The sequence below is a fragment of the Bufo bufo genome (genome assembly GCF_905171765.1).
Source record: "Bufo bufo chromosome 4 unlocalized genomic scaffold, aBufBuf1.1 SUPER_4_unloc_1, whole genome shotgun sequence".
NCBI classification, from domain to species: domain Eukaryota; kingdom Metazoa; phylum Chordata; class Amphibia; order Anura; family Bufonidae; genus Bufo; species Bufo bufo.
Genome location: NW_024399991.1, coordinates 512,922 through 528,703, shown reverse-complemented (window position 1 = coordinate 528,703; position 15,782 = coordinate 512,922). Strand labels below are relative to the sequence as shown.

Genomic DNA, 15,782 nt, shown 5'->3' with positions numbered 1-15,782 from the left:
ACTTGGTTTGCAGTTTGCTGTATACACTTGCTTATGATCTGGTATGAGCAGTTCGCATTTGTATGCAATTTGTTTGGATTGTATGCAATTTGGATTGCAATACAGAATTAGAATTTGTGGTTTGGTGGAACTGTAAGCAAACATACATATAACCAGTTCAGTATACAGTTCTAATCACTATATTAACAGTAGGAATATTATATAACTGTTTTAAATACCTATTTTGGCCTCTTGCTTCAATAAAACACAGCTCTTAGGAGAGTGTGTGTCTGTTCAGCTCCTCTCTCTGGTGAATAATGTTTTCAGCAGCTCCTGCTAGGGGAATTTCCCACACAAGCTGTGTGTGAGGCTGGCTATGATAGGTCAAAACTCCTGGGCTGTGTGAGGCTAGCTAGGATTGGTCAAGACTCCTGCTTAGCAACAACAGTTTAACTCTATGCTTTCTGTTGTGTCTTCTGTGTCATTAAGCTTACCTTACATTATATAATGACTCTTAAAGGCAAATTATCTTTTTCTGCTTCTGTGGACACAAAATATAACTATTATATGACATCCAAACATGAAGTCACTGTAAATAACTCTGCTTTTGTCTTTAATACACAAACATAGGAACTGTATTAAGGTTATTGGCAGGTCTAGCTGTATAAAATATAAGCTATGTTATTAACCTAGGACAGGTCTTAGCTGGCCAGCTACACTCCCACCAAAATTACCTATAATTCTATGTTCTAAGTAGTAGGACTTAAACATGAATTTGAGGAATTTTCCATCATGTTCTCAGCTCTCAAGTGTCTTTCATCACTCTCAAGTAGAACAACTAACTTCTGTATAGGATGTTCCAACCTGAGTGGAGTAGTGAGACGTTTTCCTTTTTTGTCAAGTTTTGAGTCTCCTATTTGTCTCTCCCACTTTGGCGTCAAATTTTCAGGTATGGGTTTATCCCATCCTAACTTCTGTCTGCATAATTCTTGCAGTATTTATCTTGCTTTGAGGATCACTGGGGCCAAGAATCCTAATGGATTATATGTAGAAGCCGCTGCGGAAAGAATGGTACGTCTAGTTGCAACTTTCTCTTCCATAGATACTTCAAAGACGAACTTGTAATTCTCTACATTCCTTCCCAATCCAAGTTCGTTCTAAACTGGAAGATGATCATAATTGAGATCTACATTATTCATTGTTGATGCACGTTCAAAGTCACTGATGGATTCCAGTACCTCTCTGTTGTTTGAGATGAATTTATGAAGGCGCAGGTTTCCTCTTGCGCATAACTCTTGGCTTTCTTTAACTAGTTTGATTGCAGATTCTGTGGACTCTAGACTTATGAGACCATCATCTACATAAAAGTTTCTCTTCAGAAAATTTGCTGCTGATGGGCAACCCTTTTCATTCTGATTGGCCAGGTACTTCATACTATAATTGGCATAACCTAGTGATGATGCTGCTCCAAACAAGTGTACTTTCATTCTGTATTCTGCTGGCTCTGAATCTGTATCTCCGTCCTCCCTCCATAGAAACCTCAGGAAGTCTCTATCTTCATTCTTCACATGAAACTGGTTGAACATCTTTTCAACGTCACACATGACCGCTACGGGATACTTTCTGAATCTACAGAGTACTGCAAGCCGTACCCAAGAAATCCTAGTGACAAAACAAACGTGTAAATTGAACACACAGTAACATAAAAAAATAAATAAGTGAATGTGTGCCATTACGGCCCAGACATTCGTCCGGAATTATAAAAATTCCTCATCTTTTCTGGACCGAAGCCGAGCAAAGAGAGGTGTGTGCGACTGTGCGCTCAAAATGTGAGAAAGTGCTGTCACTTAGTGGGCTCCCACACCCAGTGAGTTCAGGCTCCCAGGGTCACCACTCCTGGGGCACTTCTGCACCTCGGGCTTTCAAACATCTCAGCCCCTGGCTTAGATCCAGCAGAGGCCTTGGTCACCTAGCGATAGAACCTTGAAACCCAAGCCATACTTCTTCGGCTTTCTATGGGGTTCTCTGATCTACATCCTAGCAGGGCTCTGAATCTAAAAACTGATATATATTTTTTTTTTTTACCACTCAGGTAAGTATCAATAGCTCATGTTATACTTTCACTTCCCCTCTCAAAAGGGTAACAAGCTTATTTATACTTCATCATCGTGGCTCTTTTTTATTTTTATTTTTTTTCAATTTTCCCAAAACTTTATATGTGTACATCAAGATTTTATCAAGAACCTCCACTTTTTGTGCTTCCATATACCCTCACTATCTACACCACCACCGTATTCTCTTTCCCAACAATATATTAAGTACACTCTTGCTATTATCAGCTTCATACAGTCTTTCACTGACACCAATTCTCTCTTGAACACCAAAATATTCCTCACATCCCATAAACTTTCCCACACACATACCATTAACAACCACAATACCCTCACATTTTGCTTACCACTTGCACCAACACCAAACATTGCCACTTTCCAGCTCATATACTTAACCCCCGTCAATTCTTTAATCATACCCCCCATTCCTTTCCAAATCTGTTGCGCATATTTACAATCCCATACCAAGTGTCTCACGCTTTCATTTGATCCACACCCTTCTCTTGCACAGATTTCCGTTTTAACCAGGTCTCATTTTTTCTGAATCTCTCTTACTGGCAAAACATTTTGTAACCCCATCCATACAATATCTTTTTGCCTATTAGACGCTCCTTTAACTGCAAATTTCTTCCATACTTCTTCAGTTTCATTTGAACTCAAACCTATAATATCACAAACAATTTCTTTCTTACTTATCACATTCATAACCATCCTCTTGTTTTTAAAAACATCCCTCTCAATCGCTAACAAATCATGTTTCCTAATAAATTTTTCAATCATCTTATACCATTCTGGACACTTAAAAGCTACTGGCACTCTTGCATCTCTTATCCTCCAATTCATCCCATACATCATCCTTCCTGCCATATATCTGACCATATACGCACACTTTTTCCCTTTCTCACTCATTACCACAAAACTTTTAATATATGACAACCCTAAAAACAACTCAAAATTTGGTAAATTCAATCCTCCTCTTTCTCTCAGTTTATTAACATGCTCTCTCTTCAATCTTTCCATTCTACTACCCCATAGGAAAGTATAAACCAACTTCTCCACCATTTTCACTTTCATTACATTAAGTGGAAAAATTGCAAACACAAACCACACCACCAGTAAGATTACTGTTTTTGTAATCAGAACTTTCCCAGTTAAACTTAGCTCACGCAGTCTCCAAAAATTGATCTTCCTTTCAATCTTCTCCCCACACTCATTCCAGCTTTCATCCCCTTTCAAATTATCATTAAATAACACACCTAGAATTTTAATTGCACCAGACTCACGTTTCACACCCTCTAAAGCCACTTGTCTATCCCCAAAACATTTAAACAAACATTTACTCCAATTCACTTTAAACCCAGATGCTCCACAAAAAAGATCCAAAATTAAACTACTTCTTCTCATCGCAGCCAAATTATCATTTATAACCACCACATCATCCATATACCCCAAAATACTTACATATTTACCACCACTACCTGGAATTAATATTCCTCTCATTATCTTTTCTTTCCTAACCAAACACATCAATACCTCAATCACACTTATAAATAATACTGGTGACATCGGGCAACCTTGCCTTACTCCTGACTTCACATTTATTCTCCCACTCAAAAAACCATTCACCAAAACCTCACTATACACATTATCATACAAACTCCTCACACATTTCAAAAAAGTTTCAGGATATCCCATTCCACTCAATACTTTAAACATATATTCATGCGACACTCGATCAAACGCTTTCTCAAAGTCCACTGTTAACACCATACATTTCTGCTTTCTATTCTTACAATCTTCAATTACGTCCCTTATCAAAACCAAATTATCAGTCATACTTCTCTTTGGGATTGCACACACCTGATCCTCACCAATCACCTTCCCAACATACTGCCGCATTCGTTTCTCCAAACATTTACTATAAATCTTATAATCTGCATTCAGTAAGGTAATTTGTCTCCAATTCTCCACATTCTTCCTATTCCCTTTCTTAAAAATTAAAACCACCACACCTTCTTTCATTGACTCACACAACACCCCTTCCTGCCACATATATTTACATACTTCATTCAAATCCTCCCCTATCCACTCCCAAGCCTTTATACATAATTCCACAGGAATCCCGTCTTTCCCTGGCGTTTTATTCCTCTTTGCCTCAAATACACTCTTTTTTATCTCATCCGAAGTCATATCCACACCCGAACTCTCAACATCATCCTTACCTAATTTCCCTTCCAAACCTCTTACCACATCCTCCATTAAACTTTTATCTACCCATTTTTTGGAATATAAATTGACATAAAAATCTTCTACTTCTTTTATCACCCCATTCCCACTTACACACTCCCCCTTTCCATTTATAATTTCATCCATATCTTCCTTTTTTCCACACACCTTTTTAAAGAAAAACCTCGTACACTTCTCATTCTCTTCCAACATTCTCACTTTTGACCGAAAAATAATATTTTTACCTTTCTTCTCAATAATTGGTTTCATTTCCTTTTTTGCTTTAACCAATAAATCCTCCACACTTACACCTAGCCCTCTTAACCTCTTCAACCATTCAATCCTCATATCCAATTCTTTATACTCCGTTCTCATTATTCTTGCTTTCTTACATCCCCACCTCTTGAAAAAAACTCTTACTTTACTTTTAACCCAGTCCCACCATTTTAAAACATTCACAAAATCATTATTACGCTTCTTCCATCTAACATATTCCGTTTTGAACTCTTCCATTATTCTCTCATTATCCATCAGACTAACATTCAATTTCCAGTACCCTCTCCCATATACATTTTCCACCCCTCCTTCCACACAACACCTTAAACTCCTATGATCTGTGAAAAACACATCCTCCTGCCAGAACTTAACACATTTAATACTTTTGGATAAAAAGATAAAATCTATTCTAGAGACTATACTTCCTGCCTCGGATTTGTACGTATACGGTGGTGGCTTCCCCATCATTTTTTCAGATGCATCTAGAAAAGAAAAATCTTTCATTAGATTAAGTAGCATATTACCAGATACATCCTTTTTTTCACCTTCTAGAGCGCAGTTAAAATCTCCTAGCAGTATTGTCTCCATTCTCCCTACCAAAAAGACTTTCAATTTATCCAGCAATTTCACACGCTCATCTTTTTTTGTCGATGCATACACATTTATAACCCTAAACGACCATTTCTTATATTTTATAACCGCCATCACACATCTCCCAGTTTCCACTATTGTATAAGAATCAATACTCATATTTTTATTCTTTAACAGTATCCCTACACCTGAATTCTCATGTGACCCTGACCATACAGATTCACCATACATCCATTCCTCCTTACTTAAAGCATCATTTATACCACACTCTTGTAAGCATATTACATCCGCTACTTGATTTTTAAAAAAATCTAAAATTGTTGCTCTCTGTAGAGGAAGGGTTGAGACGTATGCATATATATCCATGTATGCCTGCAAACACGTGCGGGCATATATGGTATATATATGCATACATTAACCACCGCATCATGGGGTGATGTGCGCAGATGTGCCCAGCATCTGCGCACGTCTGCCCATGGTGATCCCCAGGGGCTCATGGTGGCCCCTGTGGGAAATATGTGGTCCCTGGAAGCTGTGCCCCCTTATAATCCCCCTTATATTAGTATATATGTGCCCCCTTATATGTGTCCCCTTATAGTTAGTATATATTTCCTGTATGACCGTATATATATTGGCCCTGTATGGCAAGTGGGGACATATGCATGTCCCCTGTATGTGATGCCCCAGATATATGCGAGGGTGTGTGTATATATAGATATGTGTGTATGTATTTGCACACGTGTCTATGTATATACATTTATGTCAGCATGACAGTATGTATGTGGGCTTATTGCTGCCCATTCATACCCCCGGTTTTGTATGTGTATGTGTTTATAGATGTGCCAAGCATCTGTGGATATATATATGTATATATGCAATTCCAACTGTTATCAACAGAGTTGTTTAGAGAAAAACTTGTGCTGATAGCCTGTAGGATAACAGCTGATTAGCACCCCTTTTGTTCAGGCCCAAAGCAATCAGACTCTTTGGCACCATTTGTGAGGGGACCTTCTAACCAGAGACATCAAAAACCTGTTTTTCCACACCTCTGCCCATGGCTAAAACTCCATGCCCCTACTCCCAGCATTTTTGGGACTGGGGGGGGGGGGAGGACTCTGGGGATTGTAGGCAGGCAAACGTCACAGTGACACTATGATGTCACATGCCTGAGGAAGGAGGAGGGGGGCTGGTTTTGGGCTATAAAGCCCCAAGCAGAGCATAGGTGCGGCCTCTTGCAACCAGACTAGATTCAGAGACACATGGGAGAGAGCGGCTCCATGATGGCCGCCTGGAAAAGGCCTACTAACGCTGGAAGTATTAAGTATATCCCCTGACGCCCGACCGCTATACCTCTCCCCTGGTTAACCCACACCCCTGGTCCTGTAACCCCTATATTTGTGTCCCTGATGTGCACCTTGGGCCCTGCCTTATTACCCTTGCCCCTGATGTGTACCCTGGGCCCTGATTTACCCTTGCCGTGTTACTGGACACCCTGATCCCCCAAACCCTTGACTTATTGTATCCTTGTTTGTACCCCTGATCCTGTGCCCCTGATTGTATTTGTGGTTCAGTTACACCCCCCTGATGACCCCCACTGTATATCACCCCTATTACTGTATTAGTGTCTGTGGACTACATACACTCCTGTAGTGCCACCGTGTAACCCTCGGCGTACCCCATAGGGATAGTATATAGTACTAGGTGGGTGGGCTGTTAATATTGAATGTGTGTATCGTATAGATAGTTTGTGGGTGGAATTTGGGAATGTGTAGTGTAGTTTAGGATTGTATATTATAGTGCTGTATTGTTAGTATTGCGTGCGTAGTGTATTGTTAGTGTTTTGCGTAGTGTATTGTTAATAAATACCGTTATATTTGTAACTATCTGTGTAACGTGTAGTTATTGGCGATAGTTAGTTAGTAAGGCGCATGCAGCTAGCATAGTTGATCAGTGTAAAGTATAGCGAAAATATTGTGTTATTGTTATATGAAGGCATAAATGGGCGGAGTTATCACTAGATGGCTCCTCCCATTTATGAATATTAATTATCGATATATGCATAAATATTGGTGATTAATATTCCCCCTTTACACTCTCCTCGCTTTTGATTTCAATAAGCGGACATTCAAGGATAAGATATTACAGAGAGCTTTGATCCCCATGATAGGATTTTTTTAAAGGTATAATTTTCGACACCCCAAATTTTCTTCAGCCTTCCTCTCCTTGAAGGGGGAAGTCGCACCCGAAACTTCAGACGCTTGAATCGTCTAAAAAAGACATATTATTGGGTACTTCGGCACTTGGAAACTGCCTGTCCTCTCTAGGACTTTCTCCTTCACTCAAAGGAGATAGCCTTGGTCTTTTAAAGGACATGTCCAAAACAACATCAGCAGCCCTTGTTTCCTTATTAGAAGTATCTTGATCACCGTCAACATCTCCTGTTTGGGTATTATCCCAAGGAAACCCCGGGGTCTTGGATAAAGACTCCTCCAATTCCCCTTCACCCTGGAGACCTGCCACCTCCTCAGATAATTCAGCCATAGCTAAAGAAACTTCCATCCCTTCATTTTCTTCTCGTTCCTCTGCCACATCCTGCACCAAATCCTCCTTTCCGCCTTCTCCTTCCTTAGGAAGAACACCAGCCACATTCTTCTGGTATCTCCCAGGGACCGGAGCCTCTGCTCTTGTTGCTTCAGCATAAGTTTTCACTTTTGGCTTGTGTTTCACATTCAACACACATTCTCTGAACTCATGACCCTCATGACCACATACATTACACACTGGCAAGTAAGTACAAGTCTTGTACAGATGACCTTCTCTGTTACACTTTGTACATCTTACTTTAGGGTCTCTACAGCTTTCCAACGTATGCCCGTACACTCTGCATCTTCGACAGAACAACGGGTTACCGGGAAAGAAGAGAAAGCCATTATCTCTTCCGATTGAGAAATTCATAGGAGGATACCTCATACCGCCTGCACATGAAACATCAGCTTTAAATCTGACATAGAATTTGTACTTCCCGGTCCAGAGGCGCTCTGAGTTCAATACTTTATGAGAAAAATGTATCTCTTCGCAGTATTGTCTCAGGAATAAGAAAATATTTTCAAATGGCACATACGGGTTATGCAAATAAATCACTAAGGGAACATCGTCATTATATAACAAAGTAAATGTTAGACCGTCCAAAACAGGGTCATTTTCATAGCCTTTCAGGTAGAGAAGTAAATTGTGACAAGCAGGTGAACTAGTTAAAACTAGAGTATAACTTCCTTTTTTCGGGTCTTGCAAGCACAAAATATCCTCTCGACTCACTTTTAGAAATTTAAACAGTACCTCGTGTACAAGATATTCCAGGGTAAACTTTCCTCTCTTCTCCTCTGCAATGTCAATTCGGAATCCATTTTTGACCCGGTAGTCGCTGGTCCCTGAAGAACGAATGGTCACTCCCATCCTGAAGTCGATCGCCGTCCTGAAGTCACTGGGACTAATCCTATCCCCAATAGCAGCAGGGAGGTAAGGTACCGGCTATAAACCAGCAACCCCCTCCCAGGCCGAGTAATCGGGTACCCAGAGACACTCTGGCAAGACCAAGAAGTACAGTATAAGAACAGATACTACACTTGATCTTAACCAAAAGACCGAGAAGCGTACAGATTAGAGTCTTGAAATATAGAATACACAAGGAACACCCACTGAGACCTGAACCTACAGCTCCATAGTGGAGACCCAATATGCTATAAAGCAACTGTAGAACAGAGAATAAAAACCCACCAAGATCTGAACCTGTAGCGCAATAGAAAACATCCATCATTCTCCTAACATATAAGAAGAAATCAGCCTACTTACAAAAAGATGATAAACAATAAGTCACAATATTGTTGATATGTGTATTTTTCTATTCTTTCACAAGCTTCTGGGGCTTCTCAGCATTTGCTAAAAAGCTTTTAAACAAAAAGCAAAAGAGCTAAACTACTAAAGACACAGAGCATCTCCTCTGACCTCTTCTCCCCAATCACCATTTATATCATGGAGACGACACACAACACAGACTTTTTATTTGATGAGAGAAGCTTCTTGGAGGAAATTCTTCATAAAGTTCTTGGTCTTTCTAAGCAATGTTCCTCAGTGTTCTTCAAAGGAATGTTCTTACTGGGTTAAGGAACATCCTTAAAAGTTGATCAGGACCTAGAAGTATCAGGCCAAGACGAGGATTGTCTTATTATACAGTATTCCCTGATCACACAACAATGTCTGACACAACGCAGTCCTTCATGCTAATCAACAGAAATCATGGTCTTTCAAGTAGATTTGGGTTGATGAAGCTATGCAGATTTCTCTAATTAGCTGTACAAATGGGTGGAGCTATGTAGATTTCTCCAGCTTCCTTAGCAAAGATCAAAATTAGACCCTTGTGTAAGTCTTCCGTGGTAGTGGTCGTGTCCTAGATCTTTTCCTGGTTGGGAAGCAGAGAGTCAAGCTGCAGACCCACATTGGCATTGAGTAGGTTTAGAAGTGATCAGAGATTGGTCGCTCTGACTCCCAGGGATCGGCCCTGCACTCAACAGCAGCAGCAATGAGTGATATTTGTTTGTGTGAGGAACATTCCCTCCAAAGTAGTATCAGGAAAGCCAAATAGAAATTTGCATAGCTCCACCCATGACCATTATCTGTGATATGAACTGCCTGAACAATCCATGGCCTCTACAATCAATTCTTCTTTTTGGAAAAATAGAAGGCTACTTTCATTCTAATGTTTGGTGCGGATCCGTTTCTATTATCTTTAACATAGCCAAAACGGATCCGTCTTGAACACCATTGAAAGTCAATGGAGGACGGATCCGTTTTCTATTGTGCCAGATTGTGTCATAGAAAACTGTTCCGTCCCCATTGACTTACATTGTGTGCTGGAACGGGTCCGTTTGGGTAGGTTCCGTCAGATGGACACCAAAAGGCTGCAAGCAGCTTTTTTTTCGTCCGAATCCAAAGCGGAATAGAGGCGGAACTGAGGCAAACTGATGCACGTGTTGAAAATATATTACAAAATGGTGGTATGCATAAGATGATGAATGACAATCTTGTCATTCATCATAAACTGGTGGATATATTTCTCTCTTGAGTATCTGTACGCTCACTTTAAGTTATTTAAGCACTTTATGATCTCTCTGAGAGGTATATCCGAGGTCTAACTAATAGTTCACTTACTCTACTTGGTTTGCAGTTTGCTCTATACACTTGCTTATGATCTGGTATGAGCAGTTCGCATTTGTATGCAATTTGTTTGGATTGTATGCAATTTGGATTGCAATACGGAATTATAATTTGTGGTTTGGTGGAACTGTAAGTAAACATACATATAACCAGTTCAGTATACAGTTCTAATCACTATATTAACAGTAGGAATATTATATAACTGTTTTAAATACCTATTTTGGCCTCTTGCTTCAATAAAACACAGCTCTTAGGAGAGTGCATGTCTGTTCAGCTCCTCTCTCTGGTTAATAATGTTTTCAGCAGCTCCTGCTAGGGGAATTTCCCACACAAGCTGTGTGTGAGGCTGGCTATGATAGGTCAAAACTCCTGGGCTGTGTGAGGCTAGCTAGGATTGGTCAAGACTCCTGTTTAGCAACAACAGTTTAACTCTATGCTTTCTGTTGTGTCTTCTGTGTCATTGAGCTTACCTTACATTATATAATGACTCTTAAAGGCAAATTATCTTTTTCTGCTTCTGTGGACACAAAATATAACATCCAAACATGAAGTCACTGTAAATAATTCTGCTTTTGTCTTTAACACACAAACATAGGAACTGTATTAAGGTTATTGGCAGGTCTAGCTGTATAAAATATAAGCTATGTTATTAACCTAGGACAGGTCTTAGCTGGCCAGCTACACTCCCACCAAAATTACCTATAATTCTATGTTCTCAGTAGTAGGACTTAAACATGAATTTGAGGAATTTTCCATCATTTTCTCAACTCTCGAGTGTCTTTCATCACTCTCAAGTAGAACAACTAACTTCTGTATAGGACGTTCCAACCTGAGTGGAGTAGTGAGACGTTTTCCTTTTTTGTCAAGTTTTGAGTCTCCTATTTGTCTCTCCCACCTTGGCGTCAAATTTTCAGGTATGGGTTTATCCCATCCTAACTTCTGTCTGCATAATTCTTGCAGTATTTATCTTGCTTTGAGGATCACTGGGGCCAAGAATCCTAATGGATTATATATAGAAGCCGCTGCGGAAAGAATGGTACGTCTAGTTACAACTTTCTCTTCCATAGATACTTCAAAGACGAACTTGTAATTCTCTACATTCCTTCCCAATCCAAGTTCGTTCTAAACTGGAAGATGATCATAATTGAGATCTACATTATTCATTGTTGATGCACGTTCAAAGTCACTGATGGATTCCAGTACCTCTCTGTTGTTTGAGATGAATTTATGAAGGCGCAGGTTTCCTCTTGCGCATAACTCTTGGCTTTCTTTTACTAGTTTGATTGCAGATTCTGTGGACTCTAGACTTATGAGACCATCATCTACATAAAAGTTTCTCTTCAGAAAATGTGCTGCTGATGGGCAACCCTTTTCATTCTGATTGGCCAGGTACTTCATACCATAATTGGCATAACCTAGAGATGATGCTGCTCCAAACAAGTGTACTTTCATTCTGTATTCTGCTGGCTCTGAATCTGTATCTCCGTCCTCCCACCATAGAAACCTCAGGAAGTCTCTATCTTCATTCTTCACATGAAACTGGTTGAACATCTTTTCAACGTCACACATGACCGCTACGGGATACTTTCTGAATCTACAGAGTACTGCAAGCCGTACCCAAGAAATCCTAGTGACAAAACAAACGTGGAAATTGAACACACAGTAACATAAAAAAATAAATAAGTGAATGTGTGCCATTACGGCCCAGACATTCGTCCGGAATTATAAAAATTCCTCATCTTTTCTGGACCGAAGCCAAGCAAAGAGAGGTGTGTGCGACTGTGCGCTCAAAATGTGAGAAAGTGCCGTCACTCAGTGAGCTCCCACCCTCAGTGAGTTCAGGCACCCCAGGGTCACCACTCCTGGGGCACTTCAGCACCTCGGGCTTTCAAACATCTCAGCCCCTGGCTTAGATCCAGCAGAGGCCTTGGTCACCTAGCGATAGAACCTTGAAACCCAAGCCATACATCCTAGGCTTGCTATGTGGTTCTCTGCTCTACATCCTAGCAGGGCTCTGAATCTAAAAACAGATTTTTTTTTTTTAGTTGATAGCGTCAGAAGACGCCACATATTTGAATTTATACCAAATTATGTTTTGCGCTTCATCATCCGTAACAACTGTTTTTTTTTTTACTTTTTAATTATATTTTCCTAATTTTCCTTTTTTTAAAAAGTAATTTACAAATTAACACAAAATAAACAAATAATAACAAACAAACATAAGAGACAAACAAACCATTAAATGTCTTTCCATTACATAAACCAAAATATCTTTCTCTTCTTACTTCTTCATTTTAACTTTTTTCTTTTCTTTATCTTCCAAACTTCCTTTATCAATATCCTGCATTTGTCCCCAAACACAAGTCCACACAGAATCTTCTCTAACTTCTTCATTTCCTTTTCTTTCCACACATTGTTCCTTTCCCTCACTATTTTCTCCAACACATTCTTTAACATAACATGGCGTATTTTTCCTTTCCTTTGTCATTTTCTTTACTTTTTTCAAATCATCTTTTCCTTCACTTACAATTTTTCCTCTTTCAATCATTCTCCCTTTAATTACAAGTTCTTCTTCTTCATTTTCTTCTTTACAAGTCTCTTTCTTCTCAGTCTTTTCAACTTCATCCATCTTCTTCCCAGTCTCCCAATAGCAAAATCCATTCTTTCCATTTATACTTATCCTTCCTGCAATAAACTCCTTTTTCCCACTTTTTGCCCAAGTCCAAAACCTTCTTTTCCCATTCCAAATTCCCATCGCATTCAAAAATCTTTTCTCAAACTTCACAATTAGTCCATACTTTTCCAAAAAACTTTTAATTTCTTCCATCTCTACAAAAGGGTCTTCCATTCCAATCACTAATTTCTTTGAAACACCAAAACACGAAACAAACACTTCCAATTCCGGGTACTCATCAGTCACTTCATTCCATCCAACAAAAAAATCCAAACATTTCTTCTCAGACACCAAAGTAACATCAAACGATCTCTTCTTAGTATTACCTTGCATACAAAAAATGTCCTCTCTTCCAATTCTTCCAATCTTTTTCAATAGCTCACATACATATCCTTCATTCCAATTCTTCAGAGTGTCCAACTTGCAAACGAAACGTAAGCAGTTTCTCTTCTGTCCAAATTCCATCTTCAAAAACTTTTTCTTCCTGGATCTCCAATTCCAACGTAAATCCTCACTGTTCCTACAGCTATGTGCAGTAACAGAAAGTCCCAATCCTCTTTCAGGGTCTCGAATTCCTGGTTCCTTATAGGTCCAAAAGAATGCCCCCCGCAGCTATGTGCGGTGACATGGGTGATCGCTCCTCGTTGCCCCGGGACTAAGCCGTCCCCCCAATAGCAGCACAGGCTCGGACTGCAGCTATGAACTACAGCCCTCACCTGAGGCCGAGGGTCCGGGTACCCGGGGCACCTCTGGCCAAGACCAAGGCAGCACCTCTCGATACTACACTTGATCTTAGCCAAAAGGCCGAGAAGTGTACAGATTAGAGTCTTGAAATATAGAATACACAGGGAACACCCACTGAGACCTGAACCTACAGCTCCATAGTGGACACCCACTATGCTATAGAGCTACTGTAGAACAGAGAATAAAAACCCACCAAGATCTGAACCTGTAGCTCCTTAAAAAACATCCATCAGCCTACTTACAAAAATATGCTAAACAATAAGTCACAATATTGCTGTTATGTGTATTTTTCTATTCTTTCACAAGCTTCTGGGGCTTCTCAGCATTTGCTAAAAAGCTTTTAAACAAATAGCAAAAGAGCTAAACAACTAAAGACACAGAGCATCTCCTCCGACCTCTTCTCCCCTAATCACCATTTATATCATGGAGACACACACAACACAAACCTTTTATTTGATGAGAGAAGCTTCTTGGAGGAAATTCTTCATAAAGTTCTTGGTCTTTCTAAGCAATGTTCCTCAGTGTTCTTCAAAGGAATGTTCTTACTGGGTTAAGGAACATCCTTAAAAGTTGATCAGGACCTAGAAGTATCAGGCCAAGACGAGGATTGTCTTATTATACAGTATTCCCTGATCACACAACAATGTCTGACACAACGCAGTCCTTCATGCTAATCAACAGAAATCATGGTCTTTCAAGTAGATTTGGGTTTGATGAAGCTATGCAGATTTCTCTAATTAGCTGTACAAATGGGTGGAGCTATGTAGATTTCTCCAGCTTCCTTAGCAAAGATCAAAATTAGACCCTTGTGTAAGTCTTCCGTGGCAGTGGTGGTGTCCTAGATCTTTTCCTGGTTGGGAAGCAGAGAGTCAAGCTGCAGACCCACATTGGCATTGAGTAGGTTTAGAATTGATCAGAGATTGGTCGCTCTGACTCCCAGGGATCGGCCCTGCACTCAACAGCAGCAGCAATGAGTGAAATTTGTTTGTGTGAGGAACATTCCCTCCAAAAGAGTACCAGGAAAGCCAAATAGAAATTTGCATAGCTCCACCCATGACCATTCCCTTACGTCCTAACCAGCAGCACAAGTGGGGTATTTGCCCCTGTGAAGCTGGTCAGGACAGGCGGAATTTTTAATGAACAAAAAAATTTCTGCCTAAGTATCCTAATTAGTAATTAACAAATTAAGCCCCTTCCCCATATAACCTGGCCCCAACTGGACGGGGTTGCTTTTTTATTGTCCTGTGGACTCCAGGACAGGCTAGACTCCTTTCTGGAGTCTCCCATTGTTAGCCATAGAGTTATAATATGGTTATTATAATCTTTAATTCTGCCTTTTTGTTTTTTCTAGGTATCCTGAACCTGCCCTCTCCTACCTCTGTGGGAGCGTGCCTCCGGTGAATCACTTCGGAGCCCATCTGTGTTACAGTCATATCAGATGCAGGGGGGAGATGGCGGCGGTTTGGGTTCCTGCCTTTCACCTCGTGTGCCGCTGAAGCAGTCGCTTCGCTCCTCCGGCGTCTCGCGAGTACCGGAAGTGCGTCATTGTCGTCACTTCCGGTCCGCGGATCCGACCTCCAGCGCTGTGCTCAGCGCTTCCCCCGTTCAAAATACACCTCAAGTTCGTGCCTCAGTTTTGCTGGGGCACCTAACAGGGGAATTAGGAAGGTTATGTTATATTTATTAAAATTGTACCTTTTAACTGGGAATCCACTTCCAGGGTGGGGGAGTGATTATAATCTCCTCCCCCTTGTGCTATTTAAGGCACCTGTGTGAGGCAGGTCAATGTTGCTTTCAGTTTTCTGAGCTCAACTGACTTCTGCTGTTGGTTACTCCTGCGCTCAGGAAGTTTTCCTTGAAGTCACCTTGCTTTCTTCTAAGATGGCGTTGCCACCTCACGGTAAGGTACTGCTCTCCCTTTTTTGTACCGTTTTGGGTCCAAATTCTTATTCTGTTGTCTGTGTCTTAGG

General features: G+C 40.4%; 2 pseudogenes; both read right to left on the bottom strand.

Moving 5' to 3' along the window:
- Positions 1-8,688: 8,688 nt before the first annotated feature.
- Positions 8,689-8,836, bottom strand: LOC120982850 (annotated as a pseudogene).
- Positions 8,837-13,741: 4,905 nt separating this feature from the next.
- Positions 13,742-13,884, bottom strand: LOC120982851 (annotated as a pseudogene).
- Positions 13,885-15,782: the final 1,898 nt, after the last annotated feature.